A 16,085-nucleotide genomic window follows, 5' to 3' on the forward strand; every position below is an offset into this window, starting at 1 on the left:
TTTTGAAAAGTAATATTTTTTTGTTCCACAAAATTACTTTTCAGTTTCTCTTTGTACTTAGCAAATTTGACTATCACTGTTCTCTTTCACAAAGTGGTTGTGCTCTCTTGCTTAATTTTTCCGCCATCTTGCTAAGTCTCTCCTTTCTCTTGCAAAGAGCGGATGCTATTTGTTCTACAGAACATTTATCTTTGCATTATTTTCTACTTGGCAATTATAAATAAGACATGTAAAAATGCGACGCGAGGACAAAAATGGGGAAAACCCTAGAGCAGTGTTCACCAGCAACAAGAAATTCAACCGCTGCGTTTGTGTTGGGCGCACACACGAGATTATCTATCCCTCTCTAGATCAGTGTTCACCAGCAACAAGAAATTCAACCGCTGCGTTTGTGTTGGGCGCACACACGAGATTATCTATCCCTCTCTAGATAAACATCGTGTGCGTTAATTCATTGCTAAAACAAAGAAGATGATCGGTGGTGAGAGCAACGTTCAAACTCACCATAATTTAGATTGTGTGTGTTCTCACAGACACGGCTCGCGAGCCCAGTGGTGATTAACACTGCTCTAGATAAACATCGTGTGCGTTAATTCATTGCTAAAACAAAGAAGATGATCGGTGGTGAGAGCAACGTTCAAACTCACCATAATTTAGATTGTGTGTGTTCTCACAGACACGGCTCGCGAGCCCAGTGGTGATTAACACTGCCCTAGAGTTATTAAAAGTAAGTAACAAAAAAAAAATAAAATAACAAAATAAAAATAGAGTAAAAAAAAATTAAATAAAAATAAAATCAATATAAAATAAAAATAAAATAAAATAAAATAAACATAAAAAACAAGTAAGCTAAGGCTATAGTCGGACGGGGCCGACCATGTGATACCCTACACCACAACGTGCAGGAATTAGCTATGTGCAACCGCTTTACACGCTGAATGGCGATATTTCCTGAGTATTTCAGCCAAAACGTCTCTATAAATGGCAACTTAGAACACGCCGTTCGGACTCGGCGATAAAAACTAAGTCACATATCAATAACTTAATATGAATCCATTGATACAAGAGAAGTCCCCCTTGTCTTTACTGGGATGTTTGTGGAAAAATATATAAATTATACATTTCTAAAAAATATTCTAAAATTGGAAAATTCACATTGATTAGCCCCTACTGCTACATCTTCAAATTGTCTTTGAATATCAGGTTCCTTTTTGGAATATACCTAAAATGCAATTTGGTATATTTGATGATTGGGAAAATTGCGAGTTTATTGAAGATCTATCGTCCAAAAATTGTGCACTTTTACCTCACATATGCTTCGAAAATAGTTCATTGTGGGCATATATTGTGATATCAAAAATATATTTTATAATGGTAGAAATAACTAGCAATGAATAGAAATTCAAAAATTTTGCATGCAAACAAATTTATAATTCCCAAAATTATTCATAGCAAAGAAGATAGTATAAGTCAGCTGCGCTAACGGTGATATACCCTTAGCCTCTGCCGTATAAAAATATATTTATTTTGTAACACGAGTTTGCTTCAAAATACGTGGAATCTGTAGGTATCGTAATATGGGGCTATACCAAATCAATTTTAGTAAGCTAACTTCTGAGTTTTGGAAAAGTTTGAGAATTATTTTTTCAAATTTGTTTTTGGAACTTCTGGACTATTATCTCAGGAAGTATGACTTAGCCCGGAAAAGTGACCGTAAAAAGAACCTTCTTCTTCAAAAAAAAAAAAAAATAATAATAATAATAATGAATAGATCCGATACGGGTCCTCAAACTGCACTTTTCCCATATTTTGTATGGGAGGTACTAGAAGAACGGACCGATATAGTCCATATTCCAACCTGATACATGACTGGATGAAATAATACGATGTGTAAAGTTTCGACCTATCAGAAAATCCCCTTGACAGTTATCTTGCGGATTTGCGGCGCAAGTACAATCTGCTGAAAAAAATTCAAAACGATTCGAGAGGACTCTTAAATTTCTCTTTTCCGAATTTTGTGTGCTAGGTACTCTAATGTGTGGACCGATATAGTCTTATCCGATCTATATCTGGAAGGAATAATAATATATGGAATATTTGGAGCAAATCGATTGCGCACTTCGCCAGTTATCATTCATTCACACAATTTTTCGAAAATAATTTTGAACTATTTAGGGGGGAGCTTGGACCGAAATAGCCTACATTCGAACTTAAACAAAGTTTGGGCAAAATATTACGAAGTATAAACATTGGTTTTAATCGGTAGATCCGTCGTGCGCACCAGCCAGCTAGACATTAAGAGAGACAGATGAACGGACAGGGCTAAATAGACTCCAAATTGTCTGAAACGAATTTCGTCCAAACATACTTGGGGTCTAAAACCAATATTTCGATGAGACACAACTTTGGTCGTATTTTGTTTGTATGCCCTTTACCCTAAATCCGAGGTATAAAAATAAGTGGCGAGGCGACCCCATGCTGAAATATTTATATAAAAAATCCAATTTGACAACTGAACTGAAAAATTCTCTGTCATGATAGAGACAATTTGTAGCATGGGAGGAAATTGTGGTTCTCTACACAAAACCCATCATATATTATAGCCCATTTAGATATGACTTCATTAGCCGGATTTAGCACATTATCAGGTTTTATTTGCTAAATCCAGCCAAAATCTACCAGATTTCCCATACAAAAAATAAATCCTCGCATTGAGTGGATTTGTTTTAAATCTGGCATAAATCCTCGTATACAACTCTGTTTTTTTCAACATGTTTCTAGAAAAAAGGTAGATGCACCGGTGAATTGCTACACTAAAAATAATATACAATGTAAAATTGTGTAAACAAGGCGGACAAATTAAATTTGTTTTGATGTACAAAGTTGATTTTAATCAACCAAGACTAATATTTACGATGTATAAACGATCAATTAATTCGTGTATTTATTTTAGATGCGCAAACTCCGATAAAATAATTCTTTATTTGCTCTTTAGCATGGCGGAATAAACGTCAAAATAACGCATTACTGTAATTTGCTTGTTTACCTTTTGTATGTAATTTTATTCACAATATTGCATTTTGACAACTAATGTGATAATCAGCTGTTTTTGCCGTTTTACCTGCATTATTGTGCCATGCTCTTTAGTTAGCATTAGTAGCATAATGTGCTAAAATTTTCAGTATTTAACAATAAATTTGTAATTTGACGTATGTTTTTTGAGACGAATTCAATTTACAAAAAATTCTTTTGACGTTTCAAATTCGATCAGATGGGCTGATGCATCTACCTTGGTAATTGTGCTATGACTGTCATTTAAATCCTCCAAAATGTATATCTAAATGCAATGAGATTTGTACTGGATTTATTAAATCCAGTCGAGGATTTATGGTTAGTCTAAATGAGCTATTAGGCAGTAGGCCCGTTATCTAGCAGACACATTATTGCAATTTGCATCAGGGGAAAGATCAGCAGTTATTTTTGATATGTAGGCTACTTTGCCGGTATATGCCCTCCAGGAATGAACATATGGACCAAAAATAAAATTTGTGTATTTTTCATACAAAAGTATTGGTCTACGTCAACCGCTAAATAATATCAGATAGTCATGCAAAATTATAGGCATTTTCTTTAACATAAACCCTAACCTCGTGCAAAGTTTCGTGACTATTGAGCTATAATTGCGACCTCTAGAGGGTTTATGATTACACTACAAACAAAAAACTGGATATATTAGGCTGTAACTCTGTTATCTGATCACGTACACCAACATAATTGACATCAATTGAAAGGTCAAGAGATCGTCTTCCAAATATAACTCACGAGTGGGGAAGGTGTCTTTCAGGAACAAAGATATAAGCTGTTTATTAAAAATTTTCACAATTTTCACACAAAAGTTGTGGTCCATTTAACCCTCTAAATATTGTCTGATCGCCATCTCAAATTGCAAGCTTCTTCTTTGTCATATACTCTTACCTTATTTAAAATTTCGAGGCGATCTGTCTATTATTGCGACCTACAGAGAAGCTTAAAAATCGGATAAAAATTATGTTTTTGGTCCTTTTCACCCGCTAAATATTTCACGATCATCACCAATTAAAATAGCGATCTATTCTGATGTGAAACCGACCTCCATACCAATTTTCGTGACGATCGGTCCATAATTGCCTCCTGGAGTTTGATTACAATTTATAATGGACAGACGGACACACGGACGGACACACATCACAAAATCGCTTTATCTCGCCGAGATATGATGATTGGTATTCCACATTGGGGGTCTCCGACGAATATTTCGCGGTGTTACATGAATTTTTACCAAAACAAACTTATAATACCCTTTCCACATTGTGGTGTAGGGTATAATGAAATAGAGTTTAGTCTAAGTGATTTGTGGGGTGGTTCGGAGGGGGTTGTTCGAAGGGTAGGATTTCAGAAGGGTGTGGTTCGCAGGGTGAAAGTTCTGAGGATGGAAGTTGGGAGAGGGGAGTTCAGAGGGGTCGGATCCTTATTTCCGAACAAAATCTCCCTTCGTAACGTTTTAAAAACTTTACTCATTCTAACAATGTACATTGGCAAAGACGACATTTACCCCGCAAATTTTAGACAAACTTATCAAAATTTGGTCTGCAAAAACAAAATGCTAAGCTTTCTGTGGAACAAAAGAGCACAATTTTTTTTTGCAAAATCTTAGCAAAATGCACTTTGCAGTTACAACTTTTCACTTAGCAGAAGAGGAAGTTTGTTGAACAGAAATAACAAAGCGAGCGTCAAAAATAAGGGTTCTGTGAAACGGAAAATTTGCGAATTGTCAAAAATATTGCTAAGTGCAAAATGAAAAGTTGATAAGTTGTTTGGTGAATATGGCCCTGGTCTATGGAAAGAGGTATAGGCAACTCATTCCCAAAGCGGTGAAGCCGACTACCTAAAGACTTTAAACGATTTCGTCTTTCTTTCGAATAATACAAGGTTACTGAATCTTGAAATTGTGGCAGACTACGATGCCAACAAATAAAAAAATCAATAAGGTCGGCAGGGCCCTCCACCATGAAACATTTTAAACTAAAATGTAATAATTAGTATTTTTCCTGTCCAAAATTTTAGGTGGATGTACTTGATGACCACGGATACCTCAAATGCCTAAATTAGGTCAAACAAGTAAAAAGTCGTTAAGTTCGGCCGGGCCGAACTTTTTATACCCTCCACCATAAAATAGTCTTAATTAAAATGGAATAACTAGGGTCCTTTCACAATTTTAGGTGGAACAACTTTTCGACAATGGATAGACTCCTACTGCCTCCCACTATTGCTTAAATTACACTGTGAACACAAATTTTGGGGCAGAGATAATTCCTTTTGGAGATGAAAGCCCTTGGTGTGTGTATATTAAAAACCCCGAAGGAGAGATGCGCCGTGAGTCGAACTTCCCCGTTATGGCGTGGTGAAGTTTTTGCAAGAGACCCTGTAAGCCATCATGAATTAGCATTATATCTTTGTTTGTTGTTTTTGTAGAGCACTTAAGCAACAGTGAACAAAGATATAACGCTAATTCCAGATGGCCCACAGGGTCTCTAACAAAAATTGCATCACGTCATAACGCGGAAGTTCGACTCACGGCGGCTCTGTCCTTCGGGGTTCATAATATATTCACCAAGGCCTTTCTTCCCCAAGAGGAATTTTCCGTGCCCCAGCCTTTCACCTCCATTTTGTTGCACAGTGTTATCTAATCTAATCTAAAAAAATGTGTTCAGCTAGGTGAAAGGTACCACTTACGGGGCTATATCAAAGAGTCAACCTATCTTTAAATTTTTTTGCGGAAAAGTTTTATAGTTGCAGGGAACTTCAAGAGTCAAATTGAGGGGAGTTTCATCAAAACAATGTAGACCCTCAAAAATGGACCCATGTTGACGAATTTTAGTGAAGAAATTTCGTGACCACTGAAAATTCCCGAAAATCGGGAGGTACAGTTATATGGGGGGATATGCCAAAACATGGACCTATATTGACGATTATTTTTGAATAGACAAAATTGTAGCTAAAATTCTCAAAATACCGATCATTACAACTAGTTCGGCTAAAAATTGCAGCTAAAATTCTCAAAATACCGAAAATTGGGAAATGCCGTTATATGGGGGCTATACCAAAACATGGACCAATATTGACGATGTTTCGTTGGAGATGTTTTATGACCACTGAGAACTTCAAATGTCAAATTACAGCTATTTCGGTTAAAATCTGTAGCTAAAATTCTCAAAATACCGAAAATTGGGAGGTACCGTTATATGAGGCTATACCAAAACATGGACCTATGTTGACGATGTTTGGTGGAGATATTTCATGACCAAATGGCAAATTACAGCTAGTTCGGTTAAAAATTGTAGCTAAAATTCTCAAAATACCGAAAATCGGGAGGTACCGTTATATGGGGACTACACCAAAACATGGACCTATGCCCATATCCTTTGGGATATAAGTTTGTTGATCACTAGGAACCCTAAGTGCAAAATTATAGCTAATTCGGTCTGCAAATGTGACGTCAAAATACCTCAAATCCGGAGGTACCGTTATATGGGGGCTATACCAAAGAGTGGACCGATATTGTCCATCTTCGAACTTGACCTGCCTATGGAAAAAAGACGGGTGCAAAATTTCAGCACTCTATCTCAATTATTACGGACGCTAGAGTGATTACAACAGACGGACATGGCTAAATCGTCTTAGAATTTTATCCTGATCAAGAATATATATACTTTATAGGGTCGCAAATGATTAGTTCGATGTGTTACAAACGGAATGACAAACTTAATATACCCTCCATACTATGGTGGAGGGTATAAAAATGTATCTAAAAATGTATTCAATCGGGCGGTCCCTTTATATGGCGGCTAAATCAATGAGTCAACCTATGTTGGCAATTTTTGGTGGAGAAGTTTTGTGACCACTGTCTGTCAGGCTGGATGGTGCGCACCATAAACTCTCGAACAGATCACCGGATTCGAACTAAATTTTGGGCATCGTAGTATTTTGTCCAAAGTTAGTTTAAGCTCCACGATCGGCCACATAGGTCCACTCCTTCGAGCAATCGATTTGGTCCAAACTTTGCACATCATGTTATTCCTTCCAGATATTAATCGAGTTTGAATATGGACTATATCGGTCTACACCTTCGGGTACCACCCACACAAAATTCGGATAAAGTGAAGTTTAAAAGCTCCTTTCGGATGGGTTTGAACATGTTTTCAGTGGGTTGTCCTTGCGGGTCCCTTTTCGACGGTACAATATTTTTCTTGCACAGGTCCATACTTCCTGAGGTATTGGCCTTAAAGCTGCAAGAACCCCTAACGATGTTTTTCATGGTATGGAGGGCAATGAACGGAAAGAAACAAAACGATTCCCGTACCAATCACACAACGCCACAAACTTTTCAGCTTCTCTGAATCGTTTCATTCTCACAACCAAAACAAAAACACAAACTTTTCAACGTAAAAAGATGGAAACCGTACGATTGGTGAAATGTAACTTCGGCTATGCTTTGCCAAGTTGTTTCATTCACCACCGAAACGACAAGTATTTTTGGGAAACGTTTGCCGTGCGTTATGGTCAATGACACACTCAGACACACACACACATGTGATTGCTTAACAACCCTATAAGTTAGCATCAGCATACCACAGTGAATTTTATCAACCACGAAACGTTTTTGATTTATTCACATGTGTTAAGTACTATTTAGTTTTCTATCTGTTGTTGTAGAGTTGAGTACTTTTCGCTTTTCGTTTTGTTCGTACTCACGAATGTAAACAAAACGAAACTAAACAGCGAGCTCGGCCAACGAGGGTTATGTTTCGTTTTGTATTGTTCCTATGGAAAATACGAAACGAAACGATTGGAAATTTTATTTAAAGTATTTTTACGTACTCTGGTAATAAATCCTACAATTCTACCTAAAATCAATAAGGAAATTACCGATTACCTTTTCATAGAAATACCAACATATTTTTGAGGTTAAATTAACAATTTCCCTTAAATAGATACGCAAATAATTTAGATAAGTATTTACCACATTTGTCCGTTACCATTATTGCGCGCTCTGTGTGACAAATGTTCGTCAATTATGCTCAGTGTACAGAGAGATCCCTGTGGTAGATCTCACTTTTAAATTACCCTCCGATGCACATAGGTCTCAATCAGGAAATTATTGGCCAAAACCCTATTTTTGAAGTTTCGAAATTTTAATATTTTTTTGCACAGAACAATAAAAAACACATCAAGTCATCTGAAAATAATTAGTTTTTGTAAATAACGTTAGTATTCGTTGATTGGCGCAGTACCAAAGTTGACACTTTTTTATGTAAAAATAAAACAGACTTTGTGCTGTAAAATATACAATTTATGTTGTATTGCGTCGCTGCATAAATATACAGAAGTGAGGCCAAAGTCATTATGAATCGGGAAGCTGTTAATGAGTACTTTCATAATATTTACAAAAAGAACGAAGAAATTTGAAAAATTAGCGTAATAAAATCAATGTTTTTATACATATTAAAACTTAGTTTTTACAAATATTTTTTAAATATACTTAAACTTTTAAAAAAAATGTTCAAATATGTCCACCTCCAAATCGAATTTGGAAGCTAGCAGGGGGTCTGTACTAATAAATTCAGAAGTCAAATCGTGCTCAATTTGCCACAGTTAAAATAAAGTGGATTTTCTATTTTAAGATGGGAGAATTTTTTGTAAATACCTGTTGTGACTGTACGTAGTATCCAATTGAAATGGAACGGTAATACCCACATCTATCAACCGATTTTCCTTAAAATTCATATTTAAGGGTTTCAGAGTGTAGAAAATAGGTCCATTTTTTGTCATAGCCCCCACATAAAAGTACCGTCCGATTTCAGATATTTTGTGGATTTTAGCGACACTTTATGACCGATTCGGCTGAAATTTGGTATTCTGACCTCTTGGAAGGTATGAATCCTTCGTACCGAAAATTATTAACATAGGTCAATGTTTTGGTTTAGACCCCACACAACGGGACCAACAAATTTTGGCAGTTTCTGGTCATTTTGGTCGATAAAACGTAAGAATTACTGTTTGTACACATTTATTATAAATAATAATTAATTTCAATACAAAATGGACGTTGATATAGTTTTTCCAGAAAATTGGGATTTGGGACCATTGTGCGATGTTTTGTTGTCTTAGGTCTAAAATATTAAACAAATATTTTACGTTAAAACAAAACATATGGATGTACATACATTTCTACATACGTTTCAATATACATATGTGACCTATTGTCACTTTGGTGAGAAGTCTTAATAGTTATTCTAGAATGCATTGATAAGCTACACACAGCAGGTAGTCGTTAAACAAGAAAATAAATAACAATTACGCAGAACAGAATATTCTCAAATCGACTCACACACACTCGACAATCTGTGGGGGAAACCTAAAGAACCAAAAACAAAACAACAATAATTTTCTTCTATAATCCACAAAATACATTATTCATTCCTTGAGAATACAGCCTAAATTCTAGATTAGGGAACGGTTGAATGCAATCAAAGTGCATTATCGGTTGGTTGGGTTTTTTATGAATATGAAACATAAGCAGAGAGAGAACAAACATGTGTGGTGCATTACGCACCATGCTCACTCTCCGATTTTGAAATCAACATTTGCGGAGGGAATACAGAATGTAGAATGGATGTCTGTCGACACCAGATTTTGAAATAAGTTTTGTGTTTTTAAATTTTCTTTCGTGGCGATAAGACTTTGAATTAAATGGGTTCTTTCTTATTAGTTGGTACTTTTTGGGCGCCACAATAGTTCGTCATGTGTTTTTTACAACACAGTTTATAATTTCCAGTATTTTTGAAGACAGAGAATTGTGTTGGAATTTTTGTCTTCGGAATTTTTGAAGATATGTATTTCGGTGTCACATATGACAATAATAAACGGATATTTTTAAAGATAATTCGAAAAAAGCAAAAGTTATTGTATGGGTCTTCTATAGACCGAAAGCATCCCACGGATTCTGAAACTACAATGTTCATAGAAACTACATGAGAAAAATCAAAAAACAAAACAAAAATCGCCGGAGCGCTTTTTAAATAAATCGCCATTCAAGATGAAATTGTTAGGGGTTTTTTAGGTTTTCACGATTTTGCTTGGAAACCACAAGTTCTATCGAAGTGGGACTAAAAAAAATATTGTAGCTATGAAAATTCTCTACAAGATTGACCTTTACGATATTTTCGTAGGTTTTACCGGTATTGAGAAATATAAGTTCTAATTGGGACAATGTATTGACTGTATCGTCTCCTTATAAAACAATGCCATGACTGCAATTTCCCAACTTAAACTTTGGTATCTCAAAAATGGTACAACCTAAAAAAAAAATTATGAAAGCCAATCTTGTAAAGAATTTTCACAGTTATACGATTTTCTCTAGTCACATTTCGATACGATTTACTGATTTTAAGCAAATCGTGAAAACCTAAAAAATCCTACAAATATACCTGAACTTATATATGTATCTCAAAAATGGTAAAACCTAGGAACAAATCATAACGGTCAGTCTTCTAGAGAATTTTCACAGCTACAACATTTTCTTTAGCCCCATTTCGATAGGATTTGCGGTCTCCAAACAAAATCGTGAAAACTCAAAATTAACCATAAAATGTGAATTTTGAAGAAGGACATCCTTCAATAGAAGGAAGACATACAAAAGTTATATCAGGTGGTTATAAGACTCACTGAAGTGGTCTACAATAGTTAGCATTAATTTCTAAGGAGATCTACTAGAGTAACAAGATTTGTGGGAAGGTCACTGTAGACAGAAGACCTTCTCAAAGGGTATACCATATTTAGAAGAACTTCTATAAATAGCGGGCCTCCAAATGAGATATTCTGCAGGTAGATGGTCTCTTAAGAGAGTCTCCAATAGTTAAAATCTCTCTACAATCGACAGAAAACCTCCTAAAGCAGTTTTCTATAATAGACATAAACAAGGCAATCATGAATGAAAATTCCGTGCGGAATTTGTTCCCTTTCCCCAATTTCACAATTTTTTATTTTTATTTCATAAGCCCTCATCTAGAAAAATAAGGGGTTGAGGGGTATCCTATGGACAATAGACTCCCTAAAGGGATTTTCTGCCGACAGAAGACTCCCTAAAAGTATTTTCTATAGATAGGAGATCTTCTAAAGGAGTCTTCTGTACCTCCTAAAGGAGACTACAATACACAGCAGACCTCCTAAAGAAGTATTCTGTGGAAAGAAGACCTCCATAACGGGTCTTCTATAGACATAAGGCCTCCTAAAGTGGTTCTCCATAGACAGAAGACCTACTAAGGGCGGCTTCTATAAACAGAAGATCTCCTAAAAAGTCGTTAAAAAGACTGGACCTCCAACAGAGATTTTGTACAGATTAAAGGTCTTCTAAAGGAATCTTCCATCGCCCTCCCAAAGGAGTCTACTATAAACAGAAGACCTCCTTAAAGAGTCATCCAAAGAGAAAAGATCTCCTAAAGGAGTCTTCTAAACACATAATTGTTGAGGTGACGGCCCCTGGTCGAAGATTCCTCCGGGTCAATCCGCTGCGTAAAACCGGCCGCCGTAACTGTTTAACCTCTACCTCTTTGAAATTCCACACCCTCCAGACGGCATAGAGATCGTATTGTATGCGGATGATTGTACGATCTTGGCGTCGGGCCCTATCATCGATGACTTATATGATAGGTTAAATGTCTACATAGCTGACTTAGTGCAGTTCTTCCATTTGAGGAATATGAAAATATCCGCCGCTAAATCCACTGCCACACTGTTCACCACTTGGACGGCAGATATGAGACTCCCACTGATTCCGACCGCTAACTATCCCAAAATATTCGATAGCATGTTTAAGTGGTCCACACAAGCCTCAGCTATTTGCGATAGATTAGAAGTAGGAACAAGGTCCTCAAGCCGCTGGCCGGCAGCACTTGGGGTGCTGACAAAAAACCTTGTTGACTTCTTACAATGCAATAGGACGGTCTGTGTTAAGCTATGCGACGACTGCATGGTAATGCAAGGACGAAGATTTAAACCTGCCAGAATGCGGACCTGAGCACTGCAACAGGCTGTCTCCTTATGACACCAGTGAACCATCTTCATGAGAAGGCGAAGATTTTACCCTTGCGTCAGCACAACAAGATGTTGTCGATGCAGTACCTCTTGGGTGTTATCGCAGTGAGCATCCCTGTCACGATCTAATGGACAGGCTTTCCCATCCAGGCACGACAGGAGAGATCTTCATGATCTAAAGAGAGAGGCCCAAAGGTAAAGGGTGTTTTTTTAAGCTAGATAGAACTTTAAATTGTAAAAAGTAACACAAAAAATTAAATTTTGATGAAACTTTTTTTTATTTGTTTCAGTATACTCTGACAAATCATCATGAATAGACTCACGCTTGAACAACGCTACGAAATTATCCAAATTTACTTTGAAAATTCGTCGATTCGCAGAGAGCAGTTGGCAAATGACCCGTTGTTTTATCGCAAAATTGTGTTCAGCGATGAGGCGCATTTTTGGCTTAACGGGTTTGTTAATAAGCAAAATTGCCGCATATGGAGTGAGACCAACCCACAAGAGACCCTACAGACTCCTTACAACCATCGACTTATTGAAATCAAAATTTGGCGATAAGTTGATTTCGAGAAGTGGACCTGCCAATTGGCCTCCAAGGTCGTGCGATTTGACACCTCTCGATTATTTCCTGTGGGACTACGTGAAGTCACTGGTTTATGCTGATAAACCAGCAATAATTGATGCCTTGGAGGCCAGCATTGTTCGTGTTATTCGTGACATACGGCCAGCAGTGCTCGAAAAAGTGGCCAAAAATTGGACGTCCAGAATGCACTTCGTCAAGAACAGCCGCGGTGCCCATATGCCCGAAATCATTTTCAAATATTAATGTCACGTATTGATCTTTCGAATAAAAAAAATTTGATTACAATTTAATTTTTTGTGTTATTTTTTACAATTTCAAGTTCTATCGGGCTTAAAAAAACACCCTATATAACTGAGAACCTCTAGATCAACGAGCCTATCACACAGACATGGTTGCGCAGGCAGTACAGATATACAGTGTGAATGCCGTACTTGGAGACCACCCTCCATCCATCGCAGCAGAAGAACGCCAGCTGCCAAGGCAAACACTTTAAGATCCGGACGATCAATTCGTATTGGACCCACATTGATGCCGCGATACCCAACACATTCCCGGCATATGGATTGGGATCACAAGACACGCTGCATTTGTTTAGCTGTCCAGCTAACCCCACTCACCTGTTTCCTGATTCTATATGGACGCAACAAGTCCAGGTTGCGGAATTCTTGAGTCTGGATATAGTCGAACCAGAACCTGATAACTGAAATAATACACGAGCGAACATATATCCTTTGCTACAACAACAACAAAGGAGTTTCAATAGACAGAAGGCCTCATAAAGTAGGCTTATACAGGCAGAAGACTTCCTACAGATAACTTCTATGGAGAAAAAACTTGCTAAGGGGGCCTTCTATAGAAACAAGACTTCCTATAAGAGTATTCCATAGGCAGACGAAGCACTAAAAGAGTCTTCTATAGACAGGAGACACCCTAAAGGAGTCTTCTAAAGACAGAAGACGTTTTAAAGTGGTATTTTCTGTAGACAGAAGAACTCTGAAAGGAGTCTTCTACAGACAAAAGACATCTTAAAGTAATCTTTTTTAGACAGAAGAACTCCTAAAGGGGTCTTCTATAGACAAAATACCACTTGAAGGAGTTTCCTTTAAACTCCCTAACGGTTTCTTCTATAGAGAGCAGACTTCCTAAAAGGTCGTCTCTAGACAGAAGAACCTCTAGTTGCTTCCTCTTTTCCTAAATCTATAGAGAGAAATCATCCTAAGTAGTCTTCTATAGAAAAAGGACAGAAGACGTTTCTATCGGCAGAAGACCGCCTAAAGGAGTCTTCTATAGACAGAAGACCCCTTAAAGATGTATTCTATAGAAAGAAGACCTTTTAAAGTAGACATATATAGACAGAAGGCCCATAAAGAATCATTCTATGAACAAAATAACGCCTTAATGTTCTTCTATCGAGAGAAGGCCTCCTAAAGGAGTCTTCTACCGATTGGAGTCTTCAGAAGACAGAAGACCACCTAAAGGAGTCTTCTATCGAAAAAATTCCTGAAGAAGACTTTCTGAAGGCTCTACTATCGACACAAGACCTCCTCCGCTATCGGCAGAAGACTACATAAGGAGTCTTCTGTAGACAGAAGACCTATTAAAAGAGTCTTCTACAAACAGATGACATCTTAAAGGTTATTTTGTCGACAGAAGACTTCCTAAAGGAGTCTTCTATCGACCAAAAGAGACTTCTGTAAACAGAAGAAATTTTTGGAGGGTTCTTCTATCGACAGAAAACCACCTAAGGGAGTCCTCTACCGAGAGAATACCTCCTTATGCAGTCTTCTAAAGACAGAAGACACCCAGAAGACCGCTTAAAGGACTCTTCTGCAGACAGAAGACGCCCTAAAGGACTCTTTTGCAGACATAAGGCCTAATAAAACTGTCTTCTATAGATAGGCGACCTCCTATACCAATCTCCTATAGGCAGAAAGCTTCCTAAAGGAGTCTCTTATAGACAGAAAGCTTCCTAAAAGGGTTTTCTATCGATAGAAGACTTCCTAAAGAGATTTAGTACAAATAAAAGATCTTCTAAAGGAGTCTCCTACAGACAGAAGAGCACCCAAAGAATTTTTCTATAGACAGATGACCTCCTAAAATGTTCTTCTTCTTCACAGACAATCTCCTAGAGGAGTATTTTTAGACAGAAGAACTCCGAAAGACATTCTATAGACAAAAGACATCCTAAAGAAGTATTTTTTAGACAGAAGACACCGTCCTAAACGATGTTTCTATAAACAGAAGACATTCTAAAAGAATTTTTTATCTGCAGAAGGCCACATAAAGGAATCTTCTATAGACAGAATACCCCTTAAAGAAGTATTCTATAGAATGAAGACCTCTTCTATAGACAGAAGTCTCCTAAAGAAGTATCCCATAAACAAAATACCGCCTTAATGTTCTTCTATCGACAGAAGGCTTCCTAAAGGAGTCTTATACCAACTGGAGTCTTCTATAGACAAAAGACTTTCCAAAGGAGACATTTCAAAGAGGTCTTCTATAGACAAAAAGGCATCCTAAATGAGTCTTCTATAGAAAAAATCCTAAAGAAGATTTTCTGAAGGCTCTTCTATCGACACAAGACCTCCTCTGCTGTCGACAAAAGACCACATAAGGAGTCTTCTATAGACAGAAGACCCCCTAAAAGAGTCATCTACGAACAGAACACCTTTTAAGGGTTCTTTTAACGACAGAAGACTTCCTAAAGGAGTATTCTATCGACTAAAGGAGACTTCTATAAAAAGAAGAACTTTTAGGAGGATTCTCCTATCGACAGAAAACTACCTAAAGGAGTCCTCTATCGACAGAAGAACACCATATGCAGTCTTCTATAGACAAACGGCATCCAAAAGTGGTCTTATGTGGCCAGAAGACCCTCTAAAGGACTCTTTTGCAGACAGAGGCATAATAAGCTGTCTTCTATAGACATACGACCTCCTATAGCAATCTTCTATAGGCAGAAAACTTCCTAAAGGTGTCTTCTATAGACAGAAAACTTCCTAAAAGGGTCTTCTCTTGACAGAAGACCTCCTAAAGAGACTTAGTACAGAAAAAAATCTCCTAAAGGAGTCTCCTACAGACAGAAGACCACCAAAGGAGTCTTCTATAGACAGATGACCTCCAAAAGGGTTCTTCCATACACAGAGAATCTCCTAAAGGAGTCTTCTTATGCTATAGACAGAAGAGATATCCTTAGGGTTTTCTATAGGCAGAAGATCTGCTAAAATAGTGTTTATAGACAGAAAACCATCCTGAAGAGATTTTGTTGTGATAAAAGATCTTCTAAAGGGATATTATATAGACAGAAGACCTCTTAAAGAATTCTTCTTTCGACAGAATGCTCCCATAAGGAGTTCTTCAATAGACG

At 37.2% G+C, this 16,085-nt stretch overlaps 1 protein-coding gene across 1 annotated transcript in view; it reads right to left on the bottom strand.

Moving 5' to 3' along the window:
* The window catches only part of LOC141394970 (meiotic nuclear division protein 1 homolog), a 139,783-nt gene that overhangs the window by 17,638 nt on the left and 106,060 nt on the right, over positions 1 to 16,085 (bottom strand). The window lies entirely within an intron of this gene.

Source organism: Musca autumnalis, unplaced genomic scaffold (assembly GCF_047663935.1).
Source record: "Musca autumnalis isolate F117 unplaced genomic scaffold, ASM4766393v1 scaffold_2, whole genome shotgun sequence".
Classification (NCBI taxonomy): domain Eukaryota; kingdom Metazoa; phylum Arthropoda; class Insecta; order Diptera; family Muscidae; genus Musca; species Musca autumnalis.